The 20637-nt window shown below is 41.5% G+C and overlaps 1 long non-coding RNA gene across 1 annotated transcript in view; it reads left to right on the top strand.

The window, feature by feature from the left end:
• The first annotated feature begins 1118 nt into the window (after positions 1 to 1118).
• The window catches only part of LOC144520626 (uncharacterized), a 45531-nt gene continuing 26012 nt past the window's right edge, over positions 1119 to 20637 (top strand). The window contains exon 1 of the long non-coding RNA XR_013502239.1: positions 1119 to 1304. This is a non-coding gene — a long non-coding RNA (uncharacterized LOC144520626). The remainder of the gene's footprint in view (positions 1305 to 20637) is intronic.

The following is a 20637-nucleotide window of genomic DNA, read 5'->3' as shown; positions in this document are numbered from 1 at the left end:
CATGGTCCTCGGCTTGCCATCAGGGGGTGCCAGTGTTGTGTTTTCTTTTGCTTTTGTGAAGCTCTTGTCATAGGTAATAGAACCTCATGAGACTTAGCTGGTGTGTTGTTTTTAGTTTAGCACTTATCTAGGCCTACCAGACTAACTCCTTATTGGCTCAGCTTAACTTTCCTAGATTATTGAGATATTTAGACTTTTTATGACTATATAGCCTACGTTTCTCAGTTTAAGAGCCGTTTCATTATTGACAGATTATAGGACAATGGGCCCCTAAGCACAGACACGTAAAAGGCCCCTATGAACCAGAGCTACCCCCAAATACTTCACATGCTATACAAAATACCATGGGAAATCATCAAAGGAAACCGGTCATATTTCCTTAAAGCATAGTATAGTCTGCCGTCAAACACATCATTCTATTCAAGTGTGCATGTGCTGCTTTATGACGGAAGAATGATGAAAAATATATTAACTGTATTCACGATTGAAGGATCAGGATGATTTGGACATCCCTTATTTTGACTCTGTGATTTTCTAAGAAATACAAAAAAAATAGCCACAGTGTGTTAAATAATCAGTTAGTCAATTGACAAAAAGTGTGTTTTTTCTAAATTAAAGCAATATTTTTAAATAACTAATTAATTGTTTAAGTCATTTCAAGCGAAAATAAAAAAAAAAAATATGACCCAGTTTCAGCTTCAATCTAGAATTCGATTGTCAGTATTAATATTCTCGGTCATTTCATTTCAAATGAATAATAATCAGTACAGAAATATGATGATATCTGTTGTTTTGCACATGCTTTTAAATTACAAAACACTCCTTAATATGTTTATAGATCTATAAACTGTGGGTTGTTTCTGATAAAAACAACTTTGTCTGCTTTGTTCTTCAGCATTAGGTAAAGTAAGGGAGACATGAGAGAGCTCACATTCCACTAGCTCCTCTCCCGGTGCTGTAGTATTTCAACTGGGAGGTCTTCACTTGGCCAACCAATAAGTACACAGGCTGTGTATTGGAAACAGAACCCGATTGGCTCACAGCGGGATATTCATGTCATATCGATAGCCGATTGGTCGGACGGGTTGTCCAAACGCTCGAGACCCTCCCGTTTTCTGTCCTCAGCGAGAACGACGTTTTCCATCCAGACCAGAAGGGAAAAAAACAGCAAAAAGAGGACAACCACCAGACCGGGGGTTTGGCTGGAAGAAAAAAAATAATACGGAACCTTTAGCTGCTTTTCCGGGATAAAGCACATATCACAGGCGGCGATAACAGCATTCTTCACCGGTGCTTCCTTTACGGTACGTTCCCCTTTGCTTTTGTTGTCATAGTGGCTGATAGTTTGACTGAGTACGCTGCGTTGAGACCCACTGGTGTCAAATGACACGAACAATATCTTGTTCTTCTCTTTTTCTCTCCATGTGCATCGGCTTTTTGGGGTATTATCCTAATTGCCAAATAATAGACCTATGGTGTGCTTTGAAGTGATATTTCCTTAGTTGCTTTATCCGTGATGTCTCCCGGTATGTTGGTAACATTTTTGCTATAAGGAAAAGGCACTTTGACTGTGGAAGCCCCGGTGAAGTTCACACAGTGTTTTGTTTTCCCTTTGCTCATTGACTTTTTTTTAAATGTTTAACTCGTTTATGTAGATGTATAACTACCTGCAATGTAAGGGAAATGACCAGAGCGTTCCAGAGCCTGTAGCAGGAGTTCCCAAAGTGGGGAACCCCAGTGGTAGGCTATACCTGTAAGAGCAGATTGGCTTGTCGAGAAATGATGAATAGGCTACATGAATGTCACAGCTGCCTTATTCTACAGGAGAGACAATCTGAAGAAAAAAAAATGTCTGGATGTTCAGTAACCTAATTTTGCATAAACTCTCATACCTAACAACTGTGACCACAATATACATTGAAATCAGAAAAAAAGAAAGATTTATTGCCAGGTAAGTAGGCTACTTACAAGGAATTTGCCTTGGTGCATGCATAAATAAGCAAACTTATTGAACATTAATATGTGATAAACACATACAGAACCAATATATGCAAAATGATGCAGTTTAATTAACATAAGAATTCAAAGAGAGGCTGAATGGGTACAGAATTTGCAAAAACGATATAGTATGTAACTAAGTCTGCTGGTGATTTTTTTGCCTGATATTCATAAGCTCGTCTGTGGCGAAGGATGCATTTACCCAGCGGTGTAGTCTACGTGATACGCAGGTATACGCAGGACACCCACTAAGAAAGCTCCAGGGTTTCCATATACCCACTTAAAAATGCCCAATGACACGTAACAACATACTTTGCATTGTAATTTTGATATATTTTGAATTGTCATCTGTGTTTTTCTTCTTCACATAGGCTAAACAAAGGTATTTCCACCGCAAATTGGTGCATAAAAGTGTGTCAGAATGCAGGAAAAAGGCCCATTCTGGCCCACATAGTATACAGCGTAGGTCCATACATATACAGTACAGTATATCCACTACAATACTATACAATAGACTACACCACTGCATTTACCCATAGAACTGCAGTAAATGAAAAAGCCAGACGGCGAAATGACTAAACCGTGGTACTTTGAGATGTGACCTAAGGATTGATTCACGCTTTGTGAAGAGAGGTTCACTGGAAAACTGAGTGAACCATCTGTACATGGTTGTGAACATACTGAGATGTAGCCTACATAGTCTTCTCGGCTGTGGTGGTCCGGGATCAGCTTAATGTGAGTTGAGTCATGGAGGTCGGGCTGGGTTTGCCCCGCTTTGTGCCTCTCATGCACATTCAAGTCCCGGAGTGAAGCATCTTGTAAGACCTCCAAGGATGAATTGAAAAGGTCATGTAACCGCACTCGTCGTTGTCTTGAAGGTCTTTACAATATCTTCCAAAATATTCCATCTAAATATTTGAAAGATTTTGAACCAGTGTCCAAAGTCGTGGCTCCGTTTCCAAACACAGATGGATATGCCATATCTCCCTGTCTACTTTGTTGGACGTGTACCAAGATTAAAATGTTTTATTGTCAGTTATATATATATATATTTTTTCCATATATATGTTACATACTACTAGGGCTTTTGTAACGTTTTGGGGAAAAAAAATCGAATTGCGATTTTTCTGCCAGATATTGCGATTACGATTGGATTTGCGATTTATTTTTTAAGTTTAGCTAAAGTTCATTATTCACAGATGAAACGTCATGGAGCATTCTAACATGAGACACAAGCATGGGACATTGAATCTGTGATATGCAACATCATTCCAACATTTATCTTATGAAAAAACTAGTGCTGTCAGTTAAACGCGTTAACACCGTTAACGCGAACCCATTTTTAACGGCGTCCATTTTTTTATCGCGAGATTAACGTTCTTTTTGGCCTAGCAAACTTTGTCGTTTTTTTCACATGCTGTTTGCAACAACTAGTAACGTTAGAAAAACTACAACACCACACCGGATCTAACTAGACCGGAAACAAAACAACAGGCACGCCGCACACACACTTGTTTGGGGCTTGTGAGCCGGGCCAAAGAGTAGTAGGCTAACGTTACGTTTCGAGACGCCGAAATGGATGCCAATAAGATTCTGACTTTTAAAAAGTTGCCAAATGGTTCCATTGACAAGACCAAAGTGATCTGTGTGTTTTGTCGTTGTGAACTGAGCTGTCATCGCAGCACGTCCAGTCTGAGATACCACTTGATGGCCAAGCACACAGCTGATGCCAATTCCCCGCCCCCTCGCCAAAGCCAGGCGACAGAAGCACAAAGCGTGCCGATCTACTTTTCCATGTTGATAAGAGCATTATTAAAATGAGAAAAAAATAATGGGACAAAAAGAAATCTAGGGACATTTAGAATAGAAACAAATGTGCAATTAATTGCGAGTTAACTATGACATTAATGCGATTAATCGCGATTAAATATTTTAATCGTTTGACAGCACTAGAAAAAAAACAGAAAGACAATAATAAAAAGAGGAATAAAAAAATGTTACACCAAACATTCAACTAAATATTTACATTTGATTAATCGCGGTCTTCACGATTAGCTAATCGCATTCATTCAAATCTCGATTTGGATTTGAAAACGATCAATTGTTCAGCCCTGCATACTTTTAACTTAATACACAAAATGTATGAATATTCATCTTGTGTTGCACAAAATGAGCAAGGAGTTGTTCATTGGCATTCTGGGTTTTTCAAAGACCATCGGGAATCTCCTCTGAGAAAAACTGATATAGCGCTGTGACTGGAATGTAATGGTAATATATGTAGGAGGGAGGCAAAGGATATGACTGGGTATAAAACCTCAATACTTTTTTTATTATAAAACTAATGTTCTGTCATATTTGCTGAAAATGACCCTATGTTAGAGTAGAACTACATGAAGCAGGTCATTCAAATAAAAATCCGGCTCCTCTGGCTCCACCTACAGCCTGTAGTTCTCCCTGTTCAGATGCACCAATCAGGGCCGGGGGGGGTGGGTGTCTAACTGCATGTCAATCACTGCTCATGCACATGCATTCATTCTCCCTTGTGGGGGGGAGGGGCTTAGGAGACCGTTTTGGGCTTTAGCGGAAAGGGGGGAGGGACTGAGAAGTTGTCGATGTTCAAATATTTTGGGCTAAGTCCTGGATCTTCGCAATCCTACCTACGGCACCTTTAAGCATGGCACAAAGTGCAAAAGGTTCAGGTAGCAGCTTCTCATTGACCTATTGCTATCCCAGGTACAAATGGCTAATGGCAGAATATATCAGCTGTAGGTACTCAACGTTAATTCCACAAAGGCTAAAATAAACATTGGGCTGCTGTTGTGTGGTTAATGTGCTCTCTGCAAGCCAGTGTCTCAGCCAAAGATCATTTGTGAGAAAGACGAAACATCCCCCTGGGATTTTTGTAGTCCCAACAAGACCAACAGACTGCTGACTCTTCTCTGGAGAAGTGTTAAAGAAACTGATCGGGAGTCTTCCAGTTGAACTTATGTATTCATATCATAAAGCTTATGAACTCGATAGTTATTCATGGGGATCTTCAGTATTTGTTGCCAGTGGAGTTATTTCAGTGTGCCAGACACATTTCATTTCACAGTTTGTGAACATTAATTGGGCTACCAGTAAAATCTGTAGTGTTGTTGGCTTCTCAGAGAGCAAATGTGGACTGCTTTTAATTACAACTTGGAAATGTTGAAAGCTAAACATTTGGTAGATTTGATAAGGGGATACACAGGATTGATTTAAATGCTATCAAACTCCAACCCTACGTTTGGTATTGAACATTTCTAGCAGTCTTAGGTCTGCATTCCCCTTTGAATTAAATCTGAAATGATTGGTCAATTAATGAAATCGTCAAACGACAGAAAAGCATTAAGCCTTTTGATTTTTCAATTAATAATGTTAACTAGCAAGCCAAAATAACAAACCTATATGTCAGTAAATTGAATAGTGTATCTTTGGGTTTTGGATTGTTTGGTTGGACAAAACATGCCTGACTTTGGACTTAAGGAAGTTGTGATGGGCATTTTACACTATGTGCTGATATTTATAGACCAAATGACTAATTTATAATTAAACCTTAGGTATACATTCCAATTCACCATCTGGTTGGAACAGAAATCCTTCGTCATTGTAATGTTTGGGCTGACTTGTCTTCAAAGAATAGAAACTACTACAGGAAGTCCCACACTTTATCAGTTTGTCAGACCCCTAAATAAACACAAGAATTAACCACCCATTTGCACTGCATTTCAGCATCAGGAGAAAAGAATTTTATGTTTTTGATTGATATGGTGAAATATTCCGGGTGGTCTCGAGCCTGGTGAGTTAGCATGACACTGTTGCCGTCTTGTCGCTGTCACCTAAACTGCTGCTTCTTTCACATTAAAGGCCGCTTCCCTCACATCAGCACACTAACAATATCTGCTGTAGTGCTTATGTACATATTTCTTAGTGACTGACAAACAGACCGGCACTTTAGCTGGAGTTAACCTGCTTCCTGGGTGATCTGGTCATTTGCAGACAGAGCCTGTGCAGCCGCTGCAGTTTTGACCGTTTTTCGAAGTAGTTCAATTTCTCACCACTTTCAAAGAGTCTGTGAATCATCTCCAAACCACATAAAAGAAAGAATGGAAAAATAAGCTCCGCATCCAGAAGAACCAAATAAACAATTTTAACTGGAGACAGGTGGAATGGCTCCTTAAAGCAACACTAACTTTTCCTGCTTCGGTCCCCCTACCAATCCTTCCAGAAAAATGTGGAGTTGTTTTGTGATTGTTGCGGGCAAAAATCCTTGATTATGCTGCACGTTTTCTTAAAAAATGTGATGGAATATGGGTGATATTTCTGCAATTTTTTTGCGACGAAATTGCGGGAACTTGCAAAAACTGCGGTTTCATCGTGGCTTCATCGCGGGGTTTGCAGCTTTTCGATGATGTTCACGTCGCGTAATTACGTCACTTCATAACGTCACTTCATAACGTCACTTCATAACGTCACTTCATAACGAAAAATGGATGCTCTTGTGTGACGTAAACGCAGAATTTTTCAACGTTCTGCTAAGATATGTGACTTTTTTTGCAACGGAAATGCGGGGATTAGGAAATCGTGCAAGCCCCGCATATTTTGCGCGGAAATCGGCAATTTATGCGGCGAAAGTGCGGCGTATTTGAAAAAATGCGGCCCCCGCATAAATATGCGGACTTTGGCTGATTATGCATTGAATTATGCGATCGCATAATCGCGTTTTTCTGGAGGGACTGCCCTACAGGTTGGAAGCGGAATTGTCCATTACATTACATTGTCCAGTTCATTGGAACTACAGATCCGCTACCCAATCTGGCAAACTTGCATAATGTAATGTAATGTAATGGACAATTCCTCTAGGAGGACCGAGGTGGGGAAAGTTCTCTAGTGTTGCTTTAAAGCTATAGTGCGTAGTTTCTGTCGACCACATGAGGAATTCCAAGTTATGACAACAACTTTGTCGGAGCATCCACATGACACTAGCCTTCGTTGATTGCGCACCACCCCCACCCCTCCTCCACACAGTTGATAGTAGCATTTATCCCGTCAAATCACGAGGACGCGGAGGATAAAAAAAAAAACGTGATGGTCATTATCTTGTAGTTTTTATGCAACAGAAATGCAGTCGGTCCGTTGGCCACTTTCTTTTTGGGATTTTAGTCATTGTGCTGAACGTGTAGGTCTTCTCTTAGAAGCACAATAACTGAGTGAAACACATCGCGGGCGCTTCTTCGGGTTTTCGGCCCTGCCTTCACCCGTTGCGGCAGTCCTCTTTGTCTCAAAGCGGAACGCTGTTGTTGTCCTTTCTCAGCGGCGATGTAAAGCCCCTGACACGCCAACCCGATAATCGGCCGTTGGACAGCCTGGCGAGGTCGGTGACTCGAGTCTGTTCGGTGTGTTCCGTGCCGTCGTCCGTCAGAGGGGCCGCCGGCCTTCATTTTGGCCGACCTGACTTGCCGGGTCGGAGGGCGGGCAGTCGGACTCAATGACCAATCTGATTGGTGGAGTGCTAACCCGGAAATGGCGAGCGGGATGAGTGACGAACGCCTCTCAAAATCTGGAGAAAATCTTTTAAACTGACCTTTGTCGATCTGAAATGAAGACAGATTCAGCAACTGCACAGCCTTAAAATGTTTTCAGAAACACGTTTCAGTGAACTATTTTCGTAAAATACGAGATCATATTTCGAACAAGCCGCCATTATCGGTCAGCTGGAGAGGCCTGACCCACGTGACGCATTCGTCATTTCCGGTTTTAATTTTTTGTATTACGTCTCGCACACTCGCAGAACGTACGCTCAAGACGGCGTCGCTTCGGTGTGTTCCGAGGCACTTTTTGGACCTCGGGGAGCCGACTGATCAGTCCGACTGCCTTTTCTGCCGACGGTCAGCCGCCAGGTTGGTGTGTCAGGGCCTTAAAACGCATCACTCAAGCTTCTGCGCGCAAAAGTCGCCAGACTACAGCATTTAGTAAACCTAGCCATACTGAGTAATACAGAGAGTTTTGTGGAGCTGATGGGCTTAATTTAGCTTTGTATCAACTCATTTGGTAATGGCCTGAATGCTACGGACGTTAATTAATATAAAATAGTCGCGCACTAGCTTTAAAGGTTGATTAAATGTGACTATTTGATGGGAAAGTATTGTGGATCATGGGGTTGTGAGAGGTATCCCTGCACCCCTGCATACATTTGTCCTGAGGTTTCACTTAGCAGACAGCACCATCTGTTGTGCTGCTTGGAGCTGCCTGCTTTGTTGGTGTGATAGTGGTAGTGCCCCTACCAGTCTGCTCTCTGCCCTCTCTTCCTTTCTGCCTCCATCCTCACCTCTCTCTCACGCCCCGTCCTCCATTTAACTCAATTCAGTCTCCCTTATTGGCCCTGAATGTTGAAAACCGTATCCATCCGTCGCACACCGACATGTGAATGTGACACACACACACACACACACACACACACACACACACACACACACACACACACACACACACACACTCTGCAACCTGAAAGGGGACTTCTGTGTGTGGTTGTCATGGAAACAAAGAGTTTCTGAAGGCATAAGACCGAACAAGAGCCATGTGCTCCTGTTTCAGACACCATGTCTAATCTGTGTGTGTATGTATGTATGTATGTATGTATGTATGTGTGTGTGTGTGTGGTTAGGGTTGGGTACCGAAAGGTTACTAAATGACTAAATTATCTACCGGACCGAATGGCACTGCGGATTTTGGTGCCACTTAAATGCCTGCGCTGCTCTCTGGTGCTCCGAAACAGACGTTAACAGGAAACAGAAGCATCGCTGCATGTGACGCTAGTTAAGATTACACAGCAGGTAACGTTAGCTTATTGTTAGCTAGTAGCTGGCTTAAACACGGTTAAAATGCTGACAGCTAAATCTGTCTTAACGTGTGTCTGTATTTCACTGGAAAGGATTCCAACAACGAGACGTCTAAAGACAACAGTCTGCAGCTAAAGACACAGAGGAAACTAGCTGCACTTTGAGACAGCATGGACACTGCGGGAGAAACAACACCAACAGGACTTAAAGGTCCCATGGCATGAAAATTTCACTTTGAGGTTTTTTAACATTAATATGAGTTCCCCCAGCCTGCCTATGGTCCCACAGTGGCTAGAAATGGTGATAGGTGTCAACCGAGCCCTGGGTATCCTGCTCTGCCTTTTGAGAAAATGAAAGCTCAGATGGGCCGATCTGGAATCTTCCCTTTATGACGTCATAAGGAGGAAGGTTACCTCCCCTTTCTCTGTTTTGCCCGCCCAGAGAATTTGACCCGCCAATGAGAGAGAGAGAGAGACATCATGGTTTGCAAACGAGCGGAGCATAGCAGTTGGTCAAGGCCACACCCCCACTCTCCACCTTGCCCTTGTCTTCTTCAGGATAGACTGTTTCGTTATATGTAACTAGGCTCCACTAATTGATATTTGCCTTGATGTATTAGGTGCATACAGTAAACACTGGACATACTAAAAAGGGAATAAACAATGAAGGAAAGTACTGCTATTGAGAACTAATGAGCCAGTACATTTAATAAAAAATATGGGTAAGGGTTGGTTACTGTGTTTGAGAAACTAAGCTGCCTTTTTAAGGATATTATTTTATTCTTGTGTCACTATTAGAAGTGAAAAAACTGAAAAATAGTCAGAATCACCCATGGGGATGCCTTCCAGTTGCTTGTTTGGTCCAAACAACTGTACAAAACCCAAAGACGTTTAATGATATGAAACAAAGAGAAGCATCAAATCCTCACAGTAGTTATTATGTTTGGCATTTTTGATCAATAAATGACAATTGATTTGAAAATTGTTGTTGAATTATATAATGATATAATCAACTGCACATTTCAATAATGTACTTTTTATAGAAATGACCAGCATAGGGTTGCAGCGATATACTGGTTTCACAGTATACTGTGGTATAATAAGTGACGGTTATCAGACTGTGAACATTTGCTTATCTACAGTAGGGCTGGGCAATATATCGATAGTATATCGATATCGTGATATGAGGCTGGATATCGTCTTAGATTTTGGATATTGTAATATCGTGATATGACACAAGTGTTATCTGTCCCTGGTTTTAATGGCTGGATTACAGTAAAGTGATGTCATTTTTTGAATTTATCAGACTGTTCTAGCTTTTCTATTATTTGCCTTTACCCACTTAGTTATTATATACACATTAATGATGATTATTTATCAAAAATCTCATTGTGTAAATATTTTTTTTGTAAGCACCAATTGTCAACCCTACAATATCGCCACAATGTCGATATGGAGGTATTTGGTCAACAATATTGTGATATTAGATTTTATTTCCATATCGCCAAGCTCTAATCTACGGTATTGACATTTTTTTTTACATTTATTTTCTAAAGAGAGACTTTTTATACATGCTTCCATAAAAAACGGATTCAAGTTTCAATCATGGTGAAACGTTTGTTTAACCAAATAATTTCTTCAGTCCGACGGTCAGGTCTTATTATGATGATGACAATAATTGTGCAATACTGTTTACCCTGCAACCGTGATATTTTCTGAGACGTTTATCAAACCGTGAAAATCTCATACCGTTGCAACTCTACGGCATAGTTGATATCAATACTTTACTGACTAGGCTGTGTACAAAGGACCAAGTATGTGAAGTTGGCATCAAAGTCTTGTTTACTTAGTGTTTGATCAGACGTCGCTTACTGATTTTGAATATTCATTTTGTTTTCTTTTTCACAGTGTTTTATTCACATTTGGCAAATATGGTTTTGGCCTGTTCTCTCCAGTTTGTGTCCTGTGTGTCAATACAGCAGAGCCTTTGTTTGTCTGTCTTCCTGTGTGGGATATCAACATCCTCTCATTTGTTGCTCCACCCGCTGAAACTCAGGCCAAACCAAAGAAGCCAAGTCTTTTCTACTTCCTCCGTCTACCTCAGTCTGCTCCAACACATCTCTCTGTCTGGGGCTGGGCATCGCCAATGATTTCCCCAATCGATTCCATTCTGATTCGATTACATTTCCAACTCGATATCAATTAGTTTGGGGGAAATTTTATTTACAGTACCAATTTAGCTTGGCTGTATAAGAGATTCTCAGAGAACTTCTGCTGTAAATTGTAGCAAGAAGCAACCCTCAGATTTTTTTTGTATAATGCACCAGCTTAATGTTTAAATTAAGAATTGACCCTGCAAAAAAGTTAGTTTAAAGTGCTGTTTTACTTAACGGGACTAACATGACAGTCTTTGAAAAGGCATGTATTAAAAGATTGATTTGGGGATTTTATTAATCGATATCAGATCACTCCAACAAAGATCGATTTAAACTGGAGAATCGATTTATTTTTAACCCAGCCCTATCTCGGTCCCATCACTTATCTCCGTCCGCTCAAACTGTTTCTTTACCTCTGCGGAAGTGTATTTCACTTACAATAAGACCAAATTTGACTTTCGAGGATTGTAACACCGTGGTAAGAATGCTGTCGTATTTGTTCTTGTGCAGTTGGGAGCAGTTGGTATGTAGCTGACAGCCTGTGTGCCAGGTCGACAGTGTACCTTCACTCACTCCGGCCGGCTGCTTAAACACATTCCAATCCCCTCGCACTGTTTACTTTCCTCTCAGCATCTCCCTTTCTTTTTGTTCCTTTCTAAACTCTCTCAGTTCACACGCACGGCCCTTTCTGTCTCTTAACTTCCCAATCTGTTTCTCCTCCTTTCCTTTCCTTTCCTCTCCTCTCTCCTCCCTCTCTCTGTGTTTTTCTCTCCATCACAGTGACTGTCAGGCCTCTTGAAGGTCTTGGAAGTCAAGCTGTTGTCAGCATGGGGTGTGCAGAAGCAGCAGAAGCATCACGGACAAATTCGCAGGCTAAGCCAGCATAATAATTAGGATGTTGGCAAGGTGTGATCAGAGAAAAAGATGTGTCAAGAAACTTTTTTTTCTAGGTTTCTATGGAAATGCTGGCTTAGCATGAATGGAAGCCCAGAAGTTCTGCTACCTGGCCATGCGACAAAATCCCGACTAAATAACAGATTTTGGGTGGGGTTTGGTTTGAGTTATTTTCAAACCTAATTTAAGAAGGATCTGTTCTTCTCTCTCTGACGGTGCCAGTCGCCGTGTGAGGTGACAGTGCTACCGAATTGATTGACCGTAAGTCACACACTCAGCAGTGTAGCTACTGTTAGTCACCCAGTTTAAATGCATATCATTAAAACCCTGAGGTTTGACTGGTTGCATGAAGGGTTATCAAACTCCAAACAGAAGCAGTCAAGAGAGCTGCAGTGTGAGTGTAGGCAGTGTTTTATTCTTGGAGGGAGTGTTTCCCTCTGAGTGGAAGAGAGTGTAAGTGTGTGTCTATGTTTAGCTGTTTGTTTAGGACTTGGTAATTATGGCTGGCAGCAGAGTTTGAGTTAGATCAAGCAGAGGAATGTCTTTGGTCGGCTCCTGTCACTGAAACTTTTCAAATGCTTTAACGTGTGTGTGTGTCTGTGTGGCTTGTTTACCTATATTCGTGGGGTCCAAAAACCGGGAGGCCAGTATACTTGTGGGGTCCCGACAGCTTTGTGGGGCCAAAATGCTAGACCCCACAAGTTCAAAGGGCTGTTTGAGGGTTAAGACTTGGTTTTAGGATTAGGGTTAGAATTAGGTTAGGGTGAGGGTGAGGGTTAAGGCTAGGCATTTAGTTGTGATGGTTAAGGTTAGGGTAAGGGGCTAGGGAATGCATTATGTCAATGACGGGTCCCCACGAAGATAGTGCCACAAACGCGTGTGTGTGATCAGTTTGGTTTTTATTAGTTATTTGATGCTATAAAAACTGTGTCTGTGCGTGCGTCCGTGATCGGTTTGGTTTTTATTAGTTATTTGATGCTATAAAAACTAGGGAAAATTTTGGCCGATACTGATAACTGAACATTGGCAGCTAGACAGAAATAATCATCGGATGTTCACATCGGTTCTTCACAAATTCAAAAGTCATTTAAGCCCTTAAACCCTGCCAATTGCATGCACCTAGTCTTCCACAAACCTAGGGAAAACACTGTAGTGTACCAAATGTTCTCATGAAAGTAATTTTTTTGGCGCAAGTATGCATTTTTTGCATGACATGTGTGTGTTTGTGTGTGACTTTTTTTGAAAATGGCTGACATCTGCCAAGCAAGCATTGACCTCTGAATTCCTGAACACACGTACTTGCATACATTCATTCTCTTTCCAGGCTCCTTAACTAGGAAGAAGCCATAACTTACCCTGTAACACACTCATACACACATAATTAACACACATGGATATAAGCACACACAGCCTTCCTGTTTGGGTGGAACCACCGGATGACATCATTGGCTGCATCTGGTGGCCTCTTGGTGATCTGTCTTCCAGATGTAGAGAACAGGACCAGCAGATGTCCCTGTGTGGAGCCACTGACAGTTGGGGGTCACCACCATCCTGTTTTTGGGCCTTGTTTTGGTTGAACAGAGAGACAGATTTATTATATATATATATATATATATATATATATATATATATATATATATATATATATATATATATATATATATATATATATATATATATATATATATATATGTGTGTGTGTGTATATATTTATTATATATAATAATATATATTATTATGTTTTCTTTACTGATATTTGGAGTATATATTCAATGTTGTGCCAAAATATTACACAAATTGAAGGTATTAACTTTACAGTCAGACGGTGCGGCAATAACGCAGGTCTTTCCATTCATTTTGAATTTCGTCGGATCAAGCCTTTCATTCACCATAAAAGAACTCATCTTAACCCAGTAAGTTTACCAGAGAGACTTGCAGTCACTGTGAGAGTCCTGGCATCCGGTTGTCGGCGAAGCCGTTCAGGCCTCCCGTTTCCGCTTTGTCGCGCGCCGCTGAAAAAAAAATTCTGCCGATTTATTATTATTTATAATTCATTAAAACATATATTATGTATTATAATTGGTAAAACATGACCAATATACCTATCACAATTTTCTAGAGTTGTATGTGTGGTTTAGATTGGACAGTCATGATAGATGCCAAAACATTTTGTATTGGCTGACACCCAGTCAGTTGAATCATCCCTAACTGATTAAATAACTGTCCTGATGAAGCAGCTCTTCAAAAAGCTTTTTTGGATGCACTCAAATTGAGTACTCGAGCTTGTTAAATCTTTGGCTGTGGTTCGTGGGTAAAGTCTTTCACATTTACTGGCTGTACTATTGCAGTCCTGACTGTTACAGAAACTGACGGATACAGAAATGGTCAGAGGCCTACACTGCATTTTCGGTGGATATATTTCTGGATACTTTATTGGAGTCCATTCCCTCTCAGTAGCCAGACTCAGACCAGATAATGGTATTTTGGCGCCAGCATGGCCGATCCTGCTGTGTAGAACTGAGCCTGTAAAACTGGTCTGCTTCCTTTTTTACAATCTCTATACATCTTTAATGTGTCTATATGTGTGCTAGTGTGCAGTAGACCCGCGTGTAACGAGACGAGCGTTAGGAGCTGTGTTTCAGGTCGGCGTCTTGTACTCGACTCATATATTGCATGCGTCACGTGGACGTTGTAGATCTTTAAATGTCGATGTTTCTGAGCTCTTAGATGTCCCCAAGACAATTCTACGACTCGGTATCACGGCCAATCTGGGTGTATTTTAATGGATCAGTGTCGATAAAGATAATAAAGCCGATCACATTGTGGTGGTTCGTGTCCACATAGGCGTTTTTTGACGGCAGGGATCGGCCTGCTTCCCAGTATTTCACACACTATTCGGCTCGCCAAGAAGAATTTCTCTTCACTGACCACTGACAAGCAAAAAAAAACCCCACCACCCTCCGACAGCTGCGATGGACCTGCACCTGATTGGACGAACGCTTCACTCATGGGGCTGTCTGCTCCCGGATTTCAAAACCGACCATCATGGCGGCTCGTTTGGAATATGATCTCTTGTTTTACGAAAAGTTTCTGAAAACATTTTAGTGGAGAAATAAGCTGCAGTTGCTGAATCTTCCTTCACTTCGGATCGACAACGGCCAGTTTAGGAGATTGTCGTGAGTTTTTGAGAGGCGGCGAGTCGAGCTGCCCGTGTCTCATTTGCATAAAGTATCCTGCAGCAGATGCCCAATATTAAAGGACTCCGATTGGGATCGGGGCCAAAAAAAAAGAGCATCCCCACTTTAAGGACTTTTCAGTGAGTTTCTCGTTTTTTGAGCGATGATTTGAATGATTGAATGATTTTGAGGAATGTTTTCCCTAGGTTTGTGAAAGACTTAGTGGCACGTAATTGGCGGGGGGTTAAAGGTCCCATGGCATGAAAATTTCACTTTATGAGGTTTTTTTAACATTAATATGAGTTCACATATTTTGGACCGTTATTGTTACCATAACTGTGTCTAAAACTTTGAAACAGCTAGAGCAGATAATAAATAAATAAATAACACTCAAAAACTCACAAAGACAAAACTTGCTAAATTAGTCCAACTACAATGATTAGATCTGAGAAAACTCATTTAGTTACGTTCATTTGGCTAAGGGAAAACCCTGGAATAGCTTTGATCTGTAGCCATACCAATGGGACTTGTCATGGGACACCGTGGTGTGTGTGTGTACCCGCCTCCCACCTGGGGTCACAGACAGATTTACTCGGCTTTAACGCACAGTTACCTCTGCTGCCACTCCAGACAACAGCAGACACAAATGATTCCACAGAGCATCTGAATGTGACGCACAGAGAGAAAGATCAGATCAACTTCTCTAATCCATTTCTGCTCCCATAACATGTCTTTAAAGTGGATCTGTATCACAGTCTTTATGGCTTTAAGCAGTGCACCACATGTGTTCATCCTGTCTGAGTCTGTGCAGGGTTATTATAGAAAAACCAAAAACCAAAATGAGCAGCAAAAATATTTTTAGTGAACTGAAACTAAATAAAAACTTAAACCTTAAAAAAAAACTTAACTTTAACTGAAACCAAAACTTACCGGATCAAATGTACACAATGGAACAAAAAGATGAACCTTGGTCCGGACCTTGGTTCGGACTTTCAGGTGTGAAAACGTCCTAAGTCATCACCAAGACCAGAGAGTATCGAGACAAGACCAAGTCCAAGGCAGGGCGAGTCCAACACTGCGTGACATGATAAAATGTGGAAAATGCTAACCATAGACACTTCTCAAATTGATTTGAAAAATCCACATTCCCATTTAAAAAAAAAAAAAAAAAAACACCCAACAGAAAACCAACGAAGATTCTTCTTCATTCATCTCTTTTATTGCCATACGTGTATTATGAGAAATGCCTTGATAAAATAAATAAAAGGCAGCTGTGGTCTTGACTGGTCTTGAAATCAAATCAATCCAGAGTTCTCTTTATCTGAGACCGACACAAGACCGAGTGAAAATGCGATCAGATTTCAGTGTGCGTACATGCATTAAAACCGGAGTTGTTGCTGGAATCCAGCTTGACTCATCGTGACTGACAATCTTTGAGTGTGATGTGAATGTTAACAGCTGTTTCCTGTGATGTACGACTTAGGCCTGACCTTTCTGCCTCACCTGCCCCGACGCTTCATTAACCTTAAAGCGGTGTGTAATTAATGAGTCTTTAGTGAGCCCTTACACACTCGTATGCTCTCTCAGCATGACAACAGGCTCCGCGGTATGTGTTTCCACCCCTGAAATATATCCCTCAACTCACTGTAAAGTCCTCTGTTTGCAACTTTCTGTTTGACTCAAAGCTTACCTATTGAGTTTTGGTAATGATATATCCTAAATTTTAAAAAAATATTTGAATATGTGTGCATCACAGGACAGCAAATGACATGTAGATTCTTGTTTGCATATGATGTTAAAACAGGTGATCACCCGACTGATATTTGTCGCCGGTAACTTGGCAAACAGCGGGGCTATGGCTATGTACTGACACTCTACCACAGTCAGACACATCGGAGAGGCTCGCGTAGTACAGCTACACCCACACAGAAACTCCCTATAAGGGCCATACAGTACATGTGCTTTAGCACCACAACATGACATGTCTGAAAGCAGTGTTTCCTCTAGAATTTTTTTCAGCGTTGGGGGGGCGGGGGGTGTTGGACTTCAGAGTACGGGCTTACCTGCTAATGTTAGCTGCCGACCGTTACCTTGAAACCATCCAGAAAATAGACGGTACCGTAGGGTGATTTAACGTCACCGCTCATTTTACCCACAGTTTAACAACAAAACAGAACATTACTAGCTACATTTTTCATGTTGGTTTTGAGCGGTATGCACCCCCACTAACCTGGAAAACGGTTTTAAATCAGTAACGTTACTACAGCGTGTCGGAGGAATACACACAGACTCCTGGCGAGTCAGAGCCAGAGTGGCCGTCAAAGCAGCGTGGCTAACGTTAGCTTCTTTTGTCATCTGGGGTCTGATAAACAGTAAATTCATTAACTTCAGTCTCCACAATGCTATTTTCCAATAAACTGTAGCTGTCGTATTTCACAGGCGTGAGTGCGGATTTCATGTCGCGGCTTTCGTCGCTTTTTATCACTTATTGAGTGAAGTAGTACTCGCCCTGTTGTTTATTTCGTTCCCAGTTTGTTTCCATAACTTCGCGAGTGATGATGTCCTGTCACTGTTCCATTGCTCTGCTCACCCTAGGAGGAGAGAGAGCTCACCCAAGGGGGAGAGATAACGGATGACAGTTCGCGGTTCTATTATTCTCGCATTGCCAGACCTTCCTCCACAGCGCTGCGGAGGAAGGTCTGGCTAGTCCCCACAGCATTCCCGGATGGGAGAAAAACGTGCTCTGGTTTATTGGCATTTCTTTAAACCAATCATAATCGTCTTGGGCAGTGCTAAGAGCCGGACGGAACCACGGTGCCGCTGCAAAATAGCCTCAGGAAGGAACTTGTTTTGGTGGAACACGTGTAACGTTCAAAAGTTGTTATAGTCGTGCAACAGAAAACTCAGATTGGACAGATAGTCTAGCTAGCTGTCTGGATTTACCCTGCAGAGATCTGAGGAGCAGTTAACCATAGTCCTCATACCGTAAATCCACCGGAGTTTAGAACGCCAACACAAAGACAGAGGAAGGTGACGGATAGCCAGCTGAAATAAAAGGACATCCGGCGGAATTTCCGGCGGCAACTGAACGATATAGACTACGTTGCCATCCATGTCACACTGAGCGGGGGTCATTCATGATAACTCCGAAAACATTCCTGTTACCATGACACAGCTTGTTTAAAGGCCGCGGCGACTTGTGAAAATTGCGTCATGGCTGTGCGCTACCGTTTCCAGCCACCCTGGTCATGTGCAATTCACATTGAAATGGACCCTTGTCCAGCCCACATGGCAATCTGGGTCGCGAAGTTGAATTGCTCGCCTAGGGTTACGGGGACACACACAATCATAGACTTACAAAAATGGACCAACAGATCCCGTTGCTCTGGACGGAGACCAGTGAAGGATATTAGAAGCACTTTTCCGGTGATGGCTGAGCGTTACTGCGTAGCCTTCAAATGAGAGAGACGACGTAAATGTGACGTGAGCAACCTGTCTGAAAGTTGTAAGTCTTCTGGTAGCTGTGCCAAGAGAAATCTCAGTCATTCTGAATCTTGTAGAGATGGAGAGCGTAGGTATATGTAAGGTGATAACATAGGCACAGGCTAATTATTGCTAACTAAAATGCTAATTAACATTAGTAATTAAACTTAAACAGCTAATGTAAGTAGAAACTGCCTACGAGCTTCTCCTGTACTATATGGTAATTCCTCTACTATGCGACAGTAAGTCACGTGGCTATGACACAATTAGCCTATTTTTACAAAAACGTCTGATACGGAGCCATAGCGTGAGATACAAGGTAATGGAGCCTTTTATACATTGTCGTGTTTCTTTAGAAATAAACAATGGACAAATAGAGTCTTTAAACGCTTCAGATGTAAAGTTATTCGCTGTCAAAGTGACGCCAAAATGAATGGCAGTCAATGGAATGCTAACGGCGGGTGAGTGCTTGTTAGCATCATAATGTCGCCATAGGAGCTACGCTTTCCAGACGCTCGCTTACCCCCTTGCACGCCATTCGGTATCGTTTATTAACATGGAGTATTTTTCCACAAGTTTAAAGCGACACAGAAACAGTCAGGATGAAGCTCTGCATTCACACAAAATCATCCTTCCGTGCATCTCCTTCCCTCAGACGTTTTGTTTGTGCTTTAGAACAGAACCCATATGAAACCAGAAAATGAATCAGGAAATAACGTTTTATTTCTCTGATTCACTGCTTTGTTTGGCTCCCACTCTTCATTCCTCTCTCTCTCTCTCTGTCTCTCTCTCTCTCTCTCTCTCTCTCTCTCTCGATGGTTAAAATAGTTTGTTCTCTCATTAAAAAAACATTTTCCTTCCTTGTTTTATTCGCTTTTGTTTCTGAATTAAGCTCAAAGTCTCTGCCGGTGACTATTGAGATTATTTGAGAGTCATTAGATTCACTTACAGCTATTTCACACCAGCAAAATCTGTTGTAGAGGAAAATACAATTCAGCCTGGATTCAATTTTTCCTCAAAATACCAAACCAGTGATAGATTGCTCCAGTAGATGTCGTAGATTCATATCAGGACAATGCGTTGTTCATTCTGTCTGTACTATTATTTCCTGGTTGTAGGAGTAGAAGGTCACGGCAGTGCTGTGTGTGTGTGTGTGTGTGTGTGTGTGTGTGTGTGTGTGTGTGTGTGTATTCCCCCTTTTTGAAGTTCTTTAAGTCGCTGCATAAGCTCCCATGTGTCTGTGTGTTGCAGTGTAAGCTCGTTTGGCTGATTGGCTTTGCATTTAAAAAGTGGTTTGATCCCCATTAGGGGCCTGCTAACCCACTCTATCCCTTTGTGCCCACTGAGCTTTGTGTCACACAGGCTGTGAACTCTGCTTCCTAATGGGAAAAGATTAGAGCCAGACAAATTCCTGGTCATCTCAGGCTATTCAGACAGTATTAGACCATTAGCCGCACAGTTTGGCAAAGTTTGCCCGTTTGTCTCAGCCACAGATACACTGTTAAATGTCAGTCACATGCTCATAGCTTGTATCTGCAAGAGCGTCTTCCACTTCTGGAGCTGTTTTTAAAGCATATTAGGTTTAGACAAATAAAGGTGAGTTTTCAAAGCCCATGCCAACAGGACATTAAAGGTCCTATGACATGCTGTTTTTTGGATGCTTTTATATTTGGCTCATTTCTAGCCACTGGGGGACCATAGGCAGGTTGGGGGAACTTCATATTAATGTTAAAAAAAACCTCATAAAGTGAAATGTTCATGCCATGGGACCTTTAAGTTGGTATTCTTAAAGGTGGTATTTAAAGTTTGTATCATTGTGTGGAAACAGAGTGAGCTTTAATATTTAAAAACGTAGCTTGTTAGTTACTGTTAGATCTTAAGAGCTTAACAAGGTAGTAACATTATAATGCACAACACACTGCTCATCAAGTTATCATTATAAAACTAGATGAGAAGTCACGGGAAAGACTGCAAAGGCACAGCTGACGCTTCAACTCTAAAGGACCATACCACTTGTTTAGCCCATTTAAAATGATGACTACTTTAGCTTAGTGATGCAGTAGTGTTGATT

The sequence above is a fragment of the Sander vitreus genome, chromosome 1 (genome assembly GCF_031162955.1).
Source record: "Sander vitreus isolate 19-12246 chromosome 1, sanVit1, whole genome shotgun sequence".
In the NCBI taxonomy this organism is placed as follows: domain Eukaryota; kingdom Metazoa; phylum Chordata; class Actinopteri; order Perciformes; family Percidae; genus Sander; species Sander vitreus.
Note: the sequence above shows the minus strand (reverse complement) of the source record. Positions and strands in the feature narration are given on the sequence as shown.